The sequence below is a fragment of the Anabrus simplex genome, chromosome 5, assembly GCF_040414725.1.
Source record: "Anabrus simplex isolate iqAnaSimp1 chromosome 5, ASM4041472v1, whole genome shotgun sequence".
Taxonomy (NCBI): Eukaryota; Metazoa; Arthropoda; class Insecta; order Orthoptera; family Tettigoniidae; genus Anabrus; species Anabrus simplex.
Genome location: NC_090269.1, coordinates 87,022,192 through 87,038,231, shown reverse-complemented (window position 1 = coordinate 87,038,231; position 16,040 = coordinate 87,022,192). Strand labels below are relative to the sequence as shown.

General features: G+C 39.9%; 1 protein-coding gene across 1 annotated transcript in view; it reads left to right on the top strand.

Moving 5' to 3' along the window:
- LOC136874371 (FRAS1-related extracellular matrix protein 2) overlaps positions 1–16,040 on the top strand; it is a 138,580-nt gene that overhangs the window by 196 nt on the left and 122,344 nt on the right. The window lies entirely within an intron of this gene.

Sequence of the window (16,040 nt, the reverse complement as noted above, 5' to 3'; positions counted from 1 at the left end):
GTAAAGAATTTTAGTCATTTGAATTTTCAAAGGGAATGAAGAAAGAGATGTCCTTGGGTGATACTCTTGAAAAATTATTCAGGTCACAATAATTTACGGCAATTCATATCTTGGGTGATTTTGGAATGCTTTTAATTATTACTAGAGATAAGAGTTTGTTCCTTGTAATGTAAATAATGTTGCTACCTACATTACATTTATTTATTCAATTATGTGTATTATTTTTAATTTTTCCTGTCTTTGTGATAAAGTCACTTAGAAATTTATAAAGATAACCTTATGGTTAACTGAGTACCATAGATACTATGCTTAATTTTTCAATTTGTTCAGCAATTTTGTTTAAATATAATTTTGCTTTATATCACACCAACACAGATAGGTCTTATGGCAATGATGGGATAGGAAAGGGCTAGGATTAGGAAGCAAGCAGCAGTGGCCTTAATTAATTAAAGTACAGCTCCAGCATTTACTTGGTGTGAAAATAGGAAACCAGGGAAAGCTAACCTCAGGGCTACAGACAGTGGGGTTCAAACCCACCATCTCCCGGATGCAAGCTCACAGTTGCGCACCCCTAACCGCATGATCAACTCATCCAGTAATGTATTTGGCAAAATGCCTTTAAAAGAAATCTGGAATTCCAAAGTTTTGACATATTAATCTATCAGTACCACTTTCGTCACTCACAACAATATTTATTGGAGACCAGACCTCGTAGTGACCCTCTTCATAAGCCATGTACTTGTTAAGAATGACATAGGATGTGGTGATGGTGGTGGGGATTATTGTTTCAAGAGAAAATACAGCTTAACCATCCCCTCTTAACTCTAACCAGAAGGTGTAAGAAGTGGTCTGACCCTTTAAAGAACAAAGATATTGGCAAATGAAAGGCAAGTGCTACAGAGGGCACAAAGATGAGAAACTCCCTATCTCACAAATTTAAAACAAATGGACTCCAAATAAAACAGCATTTGACTTGAGAGGTTGGACAGGAAAGATGAAAATGGGAAACATAGGCCAATTATAAGAGTTGTGCAATTAAAATATAGACTGGTGTCTAGTTATGACGCTGCATGATTAGCTCATTGGCTTATCTGCTGGCATCCCAAAATCACATGTCTTCAGGGCATCCAACCTTAAACCCCGTGTCGAAACCAAAATGAACCTTAGTGACTCGAATGACTTAAAAAATACTGGGGATAAGCTGAAAAAAAAAAAAAAGAAGACACTATATCACAGCGACAGCATAGTGATGTTGGTTTGAGAGAAAACTGTAGACAATCACTCCCACTGTTCAGGCACCTGTCCCAATGTTGAACAATTTGCTCTAAATGCTCCGCAAAGAAGGACTCTGGTTGATGGTGAAACCACTCTCTTCAACAGCATCATAAACAGGTATATCACAGGTGAAATGCTTACCCCTCAGGGCCTTCTTTAAGGAATCAAAGGTGTGATTGTCATAAGTAGGGAGATCTGGGCTGTAAGGCAGGTGATCCATAGGACCTCAGCAAAAGCAACACTGTATACCCAGTGTTGTGTTGGCAGCATGTAAGCATATGTTACTGTGTAGTATACGTACTTGTGACTCTTTTTCCTGGTTGTCTGTTCTTGATGTCCCTTTGGAGTTTCTGTAAGGTGTCACAGTAATGTTGAGCATTGATTGTGACTTTGGTAGCTACTCCAAAAACAATGTGCCTTGACTTTGAGGAACACTTAACCTTTCCAGCCACAGCCTTCTTTGGTCTTGGTAACAAAGCATGTCTTCATTCCTGATTCATCCTGTTCCTAGGTGGCTCAAAATAGTGACTTCAGGTCTCATCACCCACTATAATTGGCTCCCAGAAATGCTGTCTGTCAGTGTGATATTCCAGTTCCCTGCACACATTGTTATTTGATCGCTGAGGTTGATAGCCATTGACAGCCATGTACAGTGACACACTGATTGCTCTTCATTATCATGTCAGTGGAAATCTTTTCCTGCATCTGTACAAACACCCATCCAGGTCACGGAAAATTTACTGTGAATTTCTGTCCAGCTTCATGCTTGGCACACCACTTCAACACACTGCATACACAGCTTGCATTCAACCAGTGTTTAATTTCTAACATTTTAGGTGTTGGAATGCATACCCCCAGACTTTCCCCCTTTTCAACCATACCCCCTACCCCCTTCTTAAAAGTCTCATGTTTCAATATTTGAAAACTGATAAAACTTACAATGAGAAATCACATTTCATTACAAAATACTTCCCTGAAATTCAGGTTTTTAAAACATAATTTCTTATAATCAAAACAATAAAACCACAAGATTTACTGTAATTTACTAGACAATGGGTGTTACAAAATATTCTTCAGTCAGATCTCCATAAGCTGCTTTGCAAGGTCAGACATTTTTCCTAACACGATTGAAGTTCCATCGCAAGTCAAAGCAAATAAATTATCTTTCAAAAAGTCATAGCCTAGACCTAGTGACTGTATCTGCTTTAAAAAATCTTCCAAGATACCAGAAACTGTTGTGTCATTTAGCTCAAAAAAATTGCCATAGGGTTTTCTATTACTTTTAACACGGTTCTAACGTATATAATCAAAGTGTTTCTATTTGAAAGAGTAGTGGCTTCATCTAAAAGTAGTGAAAATTTTGGATCATTTACTAAATTATTTATTAGATTTGATTTCATCTGGTCAGAAATATGATAGACTATTTATTAGAGTAGGCAACATCTGAATGGAGTATTCAGCCCATATCCAAACCATTATTAATTTGGAGGTCAATTTCTGTCTCAAACTCATAAAAGGGCCTATTTAGCTTTACTTGCTTATAAGCTGTGCACTGTCCTTCTGACCCCAGCTTGGCAGATTTGATCCTGGCTCAGTCCGGTGGTATCTGAAGGTGCTCAAATACATCAGCCCCGTGTCAGCAGATTTACTGGCACGTAAAAGAATTCCAGTGGGACTAAATTCCAGCACCTCGGTGTCTCCGAAAACCGTAAAAGTAGTTAGTGGGACATAAGGCCAATAAAATTATTATAAGCTGTGCAAAAAACATGCTCTAATGCAGCTTCTTGTTCCTTTGCCTCAGAAACAACTGAGTTCTGCATAATTTTTGTTTTTGAATTAGCCTGGATTTTGTTAGCTAAACCATGCACTTTAAGACATGCAGCAATCAAATAGTTTATCCTAAGAGATGTTAGTTGATATTTTTTATTTGACCCATGGCTCACTCAGTTTTAAGTATTACTGGGCTCAATAGCTGCAGTCGCTTAAGTGCGGCCAGTATCCAGTATTCGGGAGATCGTGAGTTCGAACCCCACTGTCGGCAGCCCTGAAGATGGTTTTCCATGGTTTCCCATTTTCACACCAGGCAAATGCTGGGGCTGTACCTTAATTAAGGCCACGGACGCTTCCTTCCACCTCCTAGCCCTTTCCTATCCCATCATCGCCATAAGACCTATCTGTGTTGGTGCGACGTTTAGCAGCTTGCAAAAAGAATTGCATTCCTTGTTATCTATATCCGCATCCACCAACCTTGAAACATTTTCATCTAGTGAAGATCTGGGAGAATGATCATCTTCCTTGTTGATTGCATCTTTTTTATTTTTGTTGATTATAAATTGTAGTTTTCAATGTCCTCACTAACATTTTCGTCTGTTAGGTTTAAACAAGTCACTAATTTGAGTAAACGTAGTCATAACTGTTCAACTTTTGTATCCACTCACAATTACAATATGTAAATAAACAATTCAAACAAATGAAAACAATGCTGTCAGTTCAGAGCAGAGCAGACAATACAACTACTGAACTGCAACTACTGGTGTAGCATCCGTGAGCGAGTAGTTCTGTGTGAGTCAGCGATGGCTAAAAATAACCCCTGCTGGCCACTCCCCACTACTGTACACACACAGAATATCTTGCAGTGTGCCTCTGCCAATCGCATCACACTGTTCAGCCACTATCATTGCAGTGGTGAATTATAATTACGTTACAATTTAATACACATCTCTGGTGTGGACTGTGTTTCAGTAACTTTTTATTGAGCAATCCCCTTAAAAACACTGTGCAAAAAATATTCCCTGGGAGGTACCAAAACACCATTCTGGTGCATTCTGGCCAAAATAAAGCACTGCATTCAACCAAACATTTTACTTGCCAAAGCACATTATTTGAACAAGAATTGAATCATGTTCCAATGAACTTGACTGGATGAATCTGCTATACAATACTGTTACTTTAACTCTCTCTTCTATTCAGTGGACACATGACTCAGATTGACCATATTCTGTGCTGTTAAAACAAATACTAAGCCATGCAGTGAAGCAACCACTTGAACACCCCTTCGACTAATGGCAGCGTTGTCTGTTTCATTTGAACTACCCTTATAAATGGAAGCAACATCAGATTCTCCTAGAGTCCTGTGCTTGCCACTCCATGCTTACAAGTTGAGAGGCTCTGGAGATCACCCCTTTTAGTCCCCTCTTACATTAGACAGGGGATATGGTAAATGTATTCTACAATAACTGGCAAAAATTTGGAACACTTTAACTTCTAGACATGATACTGTATAGGCGACCGACTGACCATCTATGACAGTTGCCCAGGTAACGAATTCCCTATCAGTTGTTTACCTATTCTTGTCTTTAATAATTTCAACATACATACATACATACATTCATACATCATTATAGACCGTTATGCTTTTCAGCATTCAGTCTGCAAGCCTCTGTGAAGTTACTAAATGTTGCCACAATCCTCTATTTGCAACTAGTGCTGTGAAAGGTGCAAAGAGCATCACATGGCCTACCAGGAAGCTTACGGCATTGAAAGTTCCTTGATCAAAGAACATGAACTCGCTGTGGGTCACATTTTGGATGTCACCCCTCACCATTACCAAACCAACTCCAAACAAAGTCCAAGAGGAGAAAGCTATGGTGCTGTGCCTCTCTCCAGACCTTCTCCACACTCTTTCTCTTCCATTAGGAGAACTGAGATTAAAGTGACTTTCATCAGTGAAGAGAACAGAGGCGCACTGCTCCCGGGTCCATCCCAGATACCACCTCACAATATGAAGACACGCTTTTCTGCGTTTTTATTTGAGTAGGGGTTGACGTAAAGGTCTTCTCTTCTTGTAGCCTCCTCCTCACTGTTCACTCACTCACACTCGCATATCTGACATTTTGCAAGCGATTTCTTGCCTTGACTGCTGTGGTATGATGATCTGCAGGAGGTTGGCATTTGAACCCTGGACTGTCCAGTACATAGTTCTGACATAAACCCCACTATACATGTATGGGATACACTTGGAAGGAACATCAACAATATGACAACAGCACCTTGAGAACATCTTTGCTGAAGGAGTGGAACTGCATCCCAGCAGATTCCATCCAACAACTTGTGAACAGTATGCCTGAGTGTTTAGAGGCTTTCATAAATGTTTGGAGTGGAAACACCCATTTTTAGTGGCCACTGCTCTTTTAAAGTGCAGAACAAACATTAAATTTGTCTTATTTAGTCATAAATTTATTAACAACTGACAAATACTGGCACCAACTGAAAAGAAAATTTAAAAGAGAATTGTAAAATATCAGTAATTACAAAATGTAACGAAAATTGTTTTTTTAATTTGTTTTACATAGCACTGAAACAGTTAGGTCTTATGGGCAACAATAGGATAGGAAAGGCCTAGGTGTGGGAAGGAAACGGCTGTGGTCTTAATTTGCCTGGTGTGAAAATGGGAAACCACAGAAAACCATCTTCAGGGCTGCCGACAGAGGAGTTCGAACCCACTATCTGCTAGATGCAAGCTCACAGGTGCGCGCCCCTAACCGCAGAGCCAACTCGCCCGGTGGAAAATTGTGAGTCAGTGTATGTTGAAAAGCACGTTTCGGTATTTTTTATAGCCAAACGTAAAGCTTTTGTAAATTATAATTGAATATTGGAAAACTCATACCTTTCAGTGAAATAAATTTAGATTATATATAAGAAGTTAAAGTTGCCATTAATGCTTTCATGGCCCGTACTTATAGACATGATACTGTATAGGCTTTTGGGGTTATGGCTTATGGGTTATGCAGTCGGTCGGTTGGTCTCCCACAAGCACCCAGTAGCACAAGACAGTAAAATTAATCTGAGATTAAAAAATAAAGTTTCAGTGTTCTTTTAAGCATCATTCATTAAAACAAGCATAAATTGAAATCCAATTTAGACGTGTACATTTTTAAAGGGAACGGCAATATGATACCACTTTAATGACACTAACATAAAATAAAGACGAAGATTAATAGTGGGAAAGATCACAATCTTACATATATATATAAAATAAGAGTTTCGTCTGTACATTGCTCAGAATGTAAAAAGAATGGTATATCTGTATCGTTAGTGTACATTAAGAAGGAAATACAATCTTTAAAGTGTGTGGAGAAAACCAGAGGAAGACAGAGCTCGATAGCTGCAGTCACTTAAGTGCGGTCAGTATCCAGTATTCGGGAGATAGTAGGTTCGAACCCCACTGTCGGCAGCCCTGAAAATGGTTTTCCGTGGTTTCCCATTTTCACACCAGGCAAATGCTGGGGCTGTACCTTAATTAAGGCCACGGCCGCTTCCTTCCCACTCCTAGCCCTTTCCTATCCCATCATCGCCATAAGACCTATCTGTGTTGGTGCGACGTTTAGCAGCTTGCAAAAAGAATTGCATTCCTTGTTATCTATATCCGCATCCACCAACCTTGAAACATTTTCATCTAGTGAAGATCTGGGAGAATGATCATCTTCCTTGTTGATTGCATCTTTTTTATTTTTGTTGATTATAAATTGTAGTTTTCAATGTCCTCACTAACATTTTCGTCTGTTAGGTTTAAACAAGTCACTAATTTGAGTAAACGTAGTCATAACTGTTCAACTTTTGTATCCACTCACAATTACAATATGTAAATAAACAATTCAAACAAATGAAAACAATGCTGTCAGTTCAGAGCAGAGCAGACAATACAACTACTGAACTGCAACTACTGGTGTAGCATCCGTGAGCGAGTAGTTCTGTGTGAGTCAGCGATGGCTAAAAATAACCCCTGCTGGCCACTCCCCACTACTGTACACACACAGAATATCTTGCAGTGTGCCTCTGCCAATCGCATCACACTGTTCAGCCACTATCATTGCAGTGGTGAATTATAATTACGTTACAATTTAATACACATCTCTGGTGTGGACTGTGTTTCAGTAACTTTTTATTGAGCAATCCCCTTAAAAACACTGTGCAAAAAATATTCCCTGGGAGGTACCAAAACACCATTCTGGTGCATTCTGGCCAAAATAAAGCACTGCATTCAACCAAACATTTTACTTGCCAAAGCACATTATTTGAACAAGAATTGAATCATGTTCCAATGAACTTGACTGGATGAATCTGCTATACAATACTGTTACTTTAACTCTCTCTTCTATTCAGTGGACACATGACTCAGATTGACCATATTCTGTGCTGTTAAAACAAATACTAAGCCATGCAGTGAAGCAACCACTTGAACACCCCTTCGACTAATGGCAGCGTTGTCTGTTTCATTTGAACTACCCTTATAAATGGAAGCAACATCAGATTCTCCTAGAGTCCTGTGCTTGCCACTCCATGCTTACAAGTTGAGAGGCTCTGGAGATCACCCCTTTTAGTCCCCTCTTACATTAGACAGGGGATATGGTAAATGTATTCTACAATAACTGGCAAAAATTTGGAACACTTTAACTTCTAGACATGATACTGTATAGGCGACCGACTGACCATCTATGACAGTTGCCCAGGTAACGAATTCCCTATCAGTTGTTTACCTATTCTTGTCTTTAATAATTTCAACATACATACATACATACATTCATACATCATTATAGACCGTTATGCTTTTCAGCATTCAGTCTGCAAGCCTCTGTGAAGTTACTAAATGTTGCCACAATCCTCTATTTGCAACTAGTGCTGTGAAAGGTGCAAAGAGCATCACATGGCCTACCAGGAAGCTTACGGCATTGAAAGTTCCTTGATCAAAGAACATGAACTCGCTGTGGGTCACATTTTGGATGTCACCCCTCACCATTACCAAACCAACTCCAAACAAAGTCCAAGAGGAGAAAGCTATGGTGCTGTGCCTCTCTCCAGACCTTCTCCACACTCTTTCTCTTCCATTAGGAGAACTGAGATTAAAGTGACTTTCATCAGTGAAGAGAACAGAGGCGCACTGCTCCCGGGTCCATCCCAGATACCACCTCACAATATGAAGACACGCTTTTCTGCGTTTTTATTTGAGTAGGGGTTGACGTAAAGGTCTTCTCTTCTTGTAGCCTCCTCCTCACTGTTCACTCACTCACACTCGCATATCTGACATTTTGCAAGCGATTTCTTGCCTTGACTGCTGTGGTATGATGATCTGCAGGAGGTTGGCATTTGAACCCTGGACTGTCCAGTACATAGTTCTGACATAAACCCCACTATACATGTATGGGATACACTTGGAAGGAACATCAACAATATGACAACAGCACCTTGAGAACATCTTTGCTGAAGGAGTGGAACTGCATCCCAGCAGATTCCATCCAACAACTTGTGAACAGTATGCCTGAGTGTTTAGAGGCTTTCATAAATGTTTGGAGTGGAAACACCCATTTTTAGTGGCCACTGCTCTTTTAAAGTGCAGAACAAACATTAAATTTGTCTTATTTAGTCATAAATTTATTAACAACTGACAAATACTGGCACCAACTGAAAAGAAAATTTAAAAGAGAATTGTAAAATATCAGTAATTACAAAATGTAATGAAAATTGTTTTTTTAATTTGTTTTACATAGCACTGAAACAGTTAGGTCTTATGGGCAACAATAGGATAGGAAAGGCCTAGGTGTGGGAAGGAAACGGCTGTGGTCTTAATTTGCCTGGTGTGAAAATGGGAAACCACAGAAAACCATCTTCAGGGCTGCCGACAGAGGAGTTCGAACCCACTATCTGCTAGATGCAAGCTCACAGGTGCGCGCCCCTAACCGCAGAGCCAACTCGCCCGGTGGAAAATTGTGAGTCAGTGTATGTTGAAAAGCACGTTTCGGTATTTTTTATAGCCAAACGTAAAGCTTTTGTAAATTATAATTGAATATTGGAAAACTCATACCTTTCAGTGAAATAAATTTAGATTATATATAAGAAGTTAAAGTTGCCATTAATGCTTTCATGGCCCGTACTTATAGACATGATACTGTATAGGCTTTTGGGGTTATGGCTTATGGGTTATGCAGTCGGTCGGTTGGTCTCCCACAAGCACCCAGTAGCACAAGACAGTAAAGTTAATCTGAGATTAAAAAATAAAGTTTCAGTGTTCTTTTAAGCATCATTCATTAAAACAAGCATAAATTGAAATCCAATTTAGACGTGTACATTTTTAAAGGGAACGGCAATATGATACCACTTTAATGACACTAACATAAAATAAAGACGAAGATTAATAGTGGGAAAGATCACAATCTTACATATATATATAAAATAAGAGTTTCGTCTGTACATTGCTCAGAATGTAAAAAGAATGGTATATCTGTATCGTTAGTGTACATTAAGAAGGAAATACAATCTTTAAAGTGTGTGGAGAAAACCAGAGGAAGACAGAGCTCGATAGCTGCAGTCACTTAAGTGCGGTCAGTATCCAGTATTCGGGAGATAGTAGGTTCGAACCCCACTGTCGGCAGCCCTGAAAATGGTTTTCCGTGGTTTCCCATTTTCACACCAGGCAAATGCTGGGGCTGTACCTTAATTAAGGCCACGGCCGCTTCCTTCCCACTCCTAGCCCTTCCCTGTCCCATCGTCGCCATAAGACCTATCTATGTCGGTGCGACGTAAAGCAACTAGCAAAAAGAAAAAACCAGAGGAAGATAATATCAATCAATCATTCACTACTTATCTGCATTTAGGGCAGTCGCCCAAGTGGCAGATTCCCTATCTGTTGTTTTCCGAGCCTTTTCTTAAATGATCGCAAAGAAATTGGAAAATTATTGAACATTTACATGGTAAGTAATTCCAATCCCTAACTCCCCTTCCTATAAATGAATATTTGCCCCGATTTGTCCTCTTGAATTCCAACTTTATCTTCATATTGTGATCTTTCCTGCTTTTAAAGACACCACTCAAACTTATTCGTCTACTGATGTCCTCCCATGCCATCTCTGGGAGGCTTGGAACATACCACTGAATCGAGCAGCTCGTCTCCTTTCTCCCAAGTCTTCCCAGCCCAAACTTTGCAATTTTTTTGTAACGCTACTCTTTTGTCGAAAATCACCCAGAACAAACCGAGCTGCTTTTCTTTGGACTTTTGTCCAGTTCTTGAATCAAGTAATCCCTGTGAGGGTCCCATACACTGGAACCATACTCTAGTTGGGGTCTTGCCAGAGACAGTGTGGGAGGGGGAGGCAGAATCAGTGTACACGTTATGAAAGTATGATGCTTAACATATCTTACAGCCTGGATTGAACCATCTGGTGGTGAGGAACATACGAATTCAGAAAACACTGAAATGAAGTATCAGTAGTGAAAGGACAGGGAAGAGAACTACCTAAAAATCCTTAATGACTGGCAACTACATATTACATAATTGGTAGCCAGTGTCCCTGTTGAAATTGTTAGAATTTTTACGTATTTCCACAGTTTCCCATATAACCTCTAGTGTTTAGTGTGGGTAAGAGCTCAAACATCTTGGAACATGACATTATGACCCAACGATAGGGCGTGCTCACCTATTGCTGACTTGTCTGGCTGGTTGAGATGGATATTTCTTTGGTGTTCCTTGATAAGAGTACCAATGGACCGGCATGTTTGGCCAATGTATACCTTGCTGCAAATACAGGGAATTTTGTTCACCCAGGATGTAATAGTAGGGACAATTTGTCCTGTGCAAATTTATGAGCAAACGGTTGGGGTGGATATGGGAAGTTCACTCTTGCTGGTAGTGGCTAATTTCATTATGGAGCATTTTGAGAAGGTGGCTATTGCTCCGGTGCATGTCAAACCTATGATTTGGTGGAGGTATGTTGATGACATATTTGTGGTATGGACAGAAGGTCCTGAGAAGCTTCATCTAATTCTAAACCACCTAAATCAGCAACATCCTTCAATTAAATTCACTATGGAGATGGAGTAGGATGGATACTTTCCTTTCTTGGATGTTCTAGTAAGAAAGAAGCCAGACATACCATCTCATAAGTCTACCCACACAAATTGCTATCTCCATGCAGATTCTCACCACCATCCAGCAGAAAGACAGGGCTTCTTATGACACTCGCCCCAAGGGTGACACAAAATTGTTAGCCATCAAATATGCAGGACATGAACACACTCAAAGTCATGTTCAAGGCTAATGGTTACGACGATGTACAGATTCATAGAACTCTGCATCCCAGAGGGACAACTAAGCAAAGCTCACAGAAAGAGGAAGTGAAGGGAAGGGAACTGCCTACCTGTCTTGCACTTGCATTACCACAGATCGGATTGCCCAGGTCCTCTGCAAGCACAATATAAAAACCGTGTTTGGCATTGTCACAAAAATTACTCACAGTTTAGGTAAAAGAAAGAACAAATTGTCCCCACTATTACACCCTAGGGTACAAAATTCCCTGTATTTGTGGCAGGGTATTGGCCAAACATGCGGTCCATTGGTACTTGTATCACAGAACACAAAAGAAATATCCGTCTCCACCAACCATACGTTATGAATTTCATTATGGTCCATATTGACAATTGATCACTATCAAAGGGTAAAGAAGTGTCCACCTATTCAATACCATTAGCTTGTCTTATATAATTGGGACTAGTTTTGACCCCATATACACTGGGTCTTCATCCACGATCCAATTGGAAAAACATATGCTCACATACAACACATAATCAATTAAACAGTCTGGTTTGTTTCAATGTACAATCCAAATTTTAAAACATTGATGAAGTCTGAACAACACATCAAAATTGAAATCAAATGACACTTCAGAACTACTGCTATTGGCGCTGAACTATGTTGTTACTCCTACAGCAACCAAACGTTCCTGAGTTGATCTGGGAGTTGGCATTCCCCATCTGTATAGATGAGCCATTTAGTTGATAAATATTTTGTACAATCTTGTCCCAATTATATAAGACATTATACAAACTAATGGTATTGAATAGGTGGACCCTTTTCTACCCTTTGATAGTCAGCCAACCAGACAAGTCAGCAGTAGTGGAGCATGCCCTATCATGTGGTCATGATGTCGTGTTCCAAGATGTTCGAGCTCTTACCCACATTATACACTATAGGAACAATACAGGAAGCTGTGGAAATATGCAAAAATCCTAACAATTTCTACAGGGATACTGGCTACAAATGAAGTAATATGTGGTTGCCAGTCATTAAGAATTTACATAGGTAGTTCTCTTCCCTGTCCTTTCACTATTGTCACTTCGTTTCAGTGTTTTCCAAATTTGTACGTTCCTCATCACCAGATGGTTCATTCCAGGCTATATGTTAAGTGTACCGGGCGAGTTGGCCGTGCGCGTAGAGGCGCGCGGCTGTGAGCTTGCATCCGGGAGATAGTAGGTTCGAATCCCACTATCGGCAGCCCTGAAAATGGTTTTCCGTGGTTTCCCATTTTCACACCAGGCAAATGCTGGGGCTGTACCTTAATTAAGGCCACGGCCGCTTCCTTCCAACTCCTAGGCCTTTCCTATCCCATCGTCGCCATAAGACCTTTCTGTGTCGGTGCGACGTAAAGCCCATAGCAAAAAAAAAAAAATATGTTAAGTGTCATACTTTCATAATGTGCGTACACTGGATACCCGCCCCTCACCCCTCCCACACCATCACACATTATTTACCATCCTCTGATTTTCTCCTCACACTTTCTTTCCATTCTTCAGCTCTGTTCTATCCTGGATGTCTTTCATTGCACTTTAATTATTATTTTAAATTTATTTCTTCTATCACATTCGTCCTGATTTGTCTGATGACCTATCAATTATTTCTCATGCATACACAATGTGAGAGAACATCTTAGTTGGAGCTTAATGGTGTCATCAACTCCCGCTCGGAATACTAGCACTGTGCCAAGCATACAGCGAGCCATCTGGTGACAAATGAGCATACCACTCACAAGGACCAACGGTTAGCATTCTTAAATTAAAACCCTCATTATTGTAGAAGTCTTCCTTGTGAACAGTCAAGATTTTCTTCTGAAGATGCAGAGCAAAGTTATCTGTGAAACATGAAGAGTTTCCCCCTTTGGTTTCTTGACATGGCATAAGCCCAAAAGCCTATATAATGTCTACAAGTATGGGCTGTGATAGCATCATTGTTGACATGAATAAGTAAACACATTAACCTTGATCTGTAAATGTAATGGAAAGTGTGTTCAGGATATATTATAAAATGTTGTGCTTTTCCTTTATTCGGTAATAACTTCCTTGCCATAATATGTATGAATTCATATGGCAGCTTTATATCCATGCGGATGTCACACACAGTGTAATAAAATGCTGGTAGGTGCATCCAAGTGAGAATTCCTCTACCTACAAATTGTAAAAAAAATAAAAACTATTTTGACTGATTCTACAAAACCGTCCTGATCATTTCCATGCAGAGCGACATTAGGCTAGATCCAAACTTTTATTCTTTTTTGTGGGGAGCCTGCAGGGCCCCTTAAAGGCCTGGACTGGCCTGAATTGCAGGCCCTGCAGGCCTTAAGCTTATGCCTCTGAGAAGATGGCCTGACATAATTTAAACTTTTTTTAAAAAGAAGGAAGCCATACTTTCCAGTCTGTCAAACACACAAATTTCAATATAAATTATTACACTATAAACATACCTGTAAAAAATAATAATATTATATAAATAATAATAAATAATAGTAGCATAAGGACTAAATGAAAAGGTTGAAGAAAACACAATAGAGGAAGAGTGAATAGTCATGAAAAATGAAGTCAGTAGGGCTGCTGAAGAAATGTTAAGGAAGAAAAGATCAATTAAGAATCATTGGATAACTTAGAAGATACTAGACCTGATTGATGAAAGATGAAAATTAAAAAATGGTACAAATGAAGTGGGCAGAAAAGATTACAGTCTATTACAGAATGAAGTGGATAGAAAGTGCAAGTTAGGTAAGAAAGAATTGCTGAAGGAGAAGTGCAAGGATGTTGAAGGTTGTATGGTCCTAGGAAAGGTAGATGCTGCATACAGGAAAATCAAGGAAACCTTTGGAGAAAGGGAACCTAGGTATATGAATATTAAAAGCTCAGATGGAAAACCACTTCTGGGGAAAGAAGACAAAGCAGAAAGATGGCAGGAACATATCCAACAGTTGTATCAAGGTAAAGACGTAGATGATTTAGTGGCTCTGGAACAAGAAGAGGCTGTTGATGCTGATGAAATGGCAGACAAATTTTAAGGTCAGAATTCAACAGAGCTTTGAGAGTCCTAAATAGGAACAAGGCACCTGGAAATGATGACATTCCCTGTGAATTACTTACTGCCATAGGAGAAACCAGCATGGCAGCGTTATTCCATTTAGTGTGTAAGATGTATGAGACCAGAGAAGTGCCATCCGATTTTCAGCAGAATGTTGTTATACCTATTCCTAAGAAGGCTGCTGCTGACAAGTGTGAAAACAACCGCACCATTAGGGGAGGAAATCAAAGCCCTGAAATTTGCCGATGATATTGTTATTTTAGTAGAGTCTCATGCCTGCAAAATTTTAACACATATTATTTACAGAAGAATGGAAAGACAAGTTGGAAATGTGTGGGGTGAAGATCAGTTTGGCTTCAGAAGAAATGTAGGAACTTGTGAACCAATCCTGAATTTACATCTTATCTTAGAGGATCAAATTAAGAAGGACAAGCCAATCTTCATAGCATTCGTAGATCTAGAAAAGGCATCTGATAATGCTGATTGGATCAAGCTATTTGAGATTCTGAAGGTGGTTGGGATCATATACTGAGAACAAAGAATTATGTTTAATCTGCAGGGTGTCCGAGAAGTCCCTGTACCCCTAGTTTCATAGGTTTCATATTATTATTTTGTTATATTATGGCATGGAAAGTTGAGTTTGTATAATTGGGGAATTCAATAGTTGTTTTATTGGTATTGGTATCCCTGCTGCTAGCATTGTTGTCAGTCTCATTTCAGTTGTTAAGTCATGGCTGACGTGAGCGGACACAGCTACACTGTTGAGGAGCGATTAGTGGCGTGCGTGTGGGTGCACGAATGAGCACATACGGGGCAAACAATGACAGTGATAATGAGTGCATTTAGAGATCGCTTTGGCAAATTCCCACCTTGTAAAGCTACTCTGCTTGAGTGGGAGAAATGTGCGTTTGCTTCAGGCAGTGTCAAAGACAGGCTGCGTAGTGTATGTAAGAAGACGCAGGAAGAAATGTGTGCCGCCGTTGCTCAATCAATTGAGCAGTCTCCATTGAAATCCATTCGCAAAAGTGCAGCTGAATTTCGAGTACCACGGTCAACAATGCATGACCACATTAAAAGAGATTTGAAAATGAAAGGATTTAGGCTGATGCATGTGAATGAATTATCTGACAATGACATTGAACAACAAGTTGCAGCCTGCCGTGCTTTGTTGGCACAATTCCCAACTGCCGTGTCTCGATCAAGAGTGTTATTTTCTGATGAATGTGCGATATATCGCAGTTCACATAGGAGGAATTTGGTTTTCTGGTCTAAGGAAAATCCTCATTATGTGCAAGAGTTGGAAAGGAACCTCCCCTCATGTTATGGTATGGGCCAGAATATCATCACGTCACTTGTGCGGACCGTATTTTTTTGATGGGTATGTGAATGGAAAATCTTATTTGCATATGTTACAATCTTGGTTAACACCTCAGCTTCAAGACAAGCAAATCATGGGTTATGTGTGGTTACAGCAGGATGGGGCTCCAGCACATTTTGCTATTCAGGTGCACGAGTTCCTTGATGAACAATTTCAAGGCCGCTGGATTGGCCGTGGCTCACCAACATCTCCAGCCCCATTGAAATGGCCACCACGAAGCCTGGA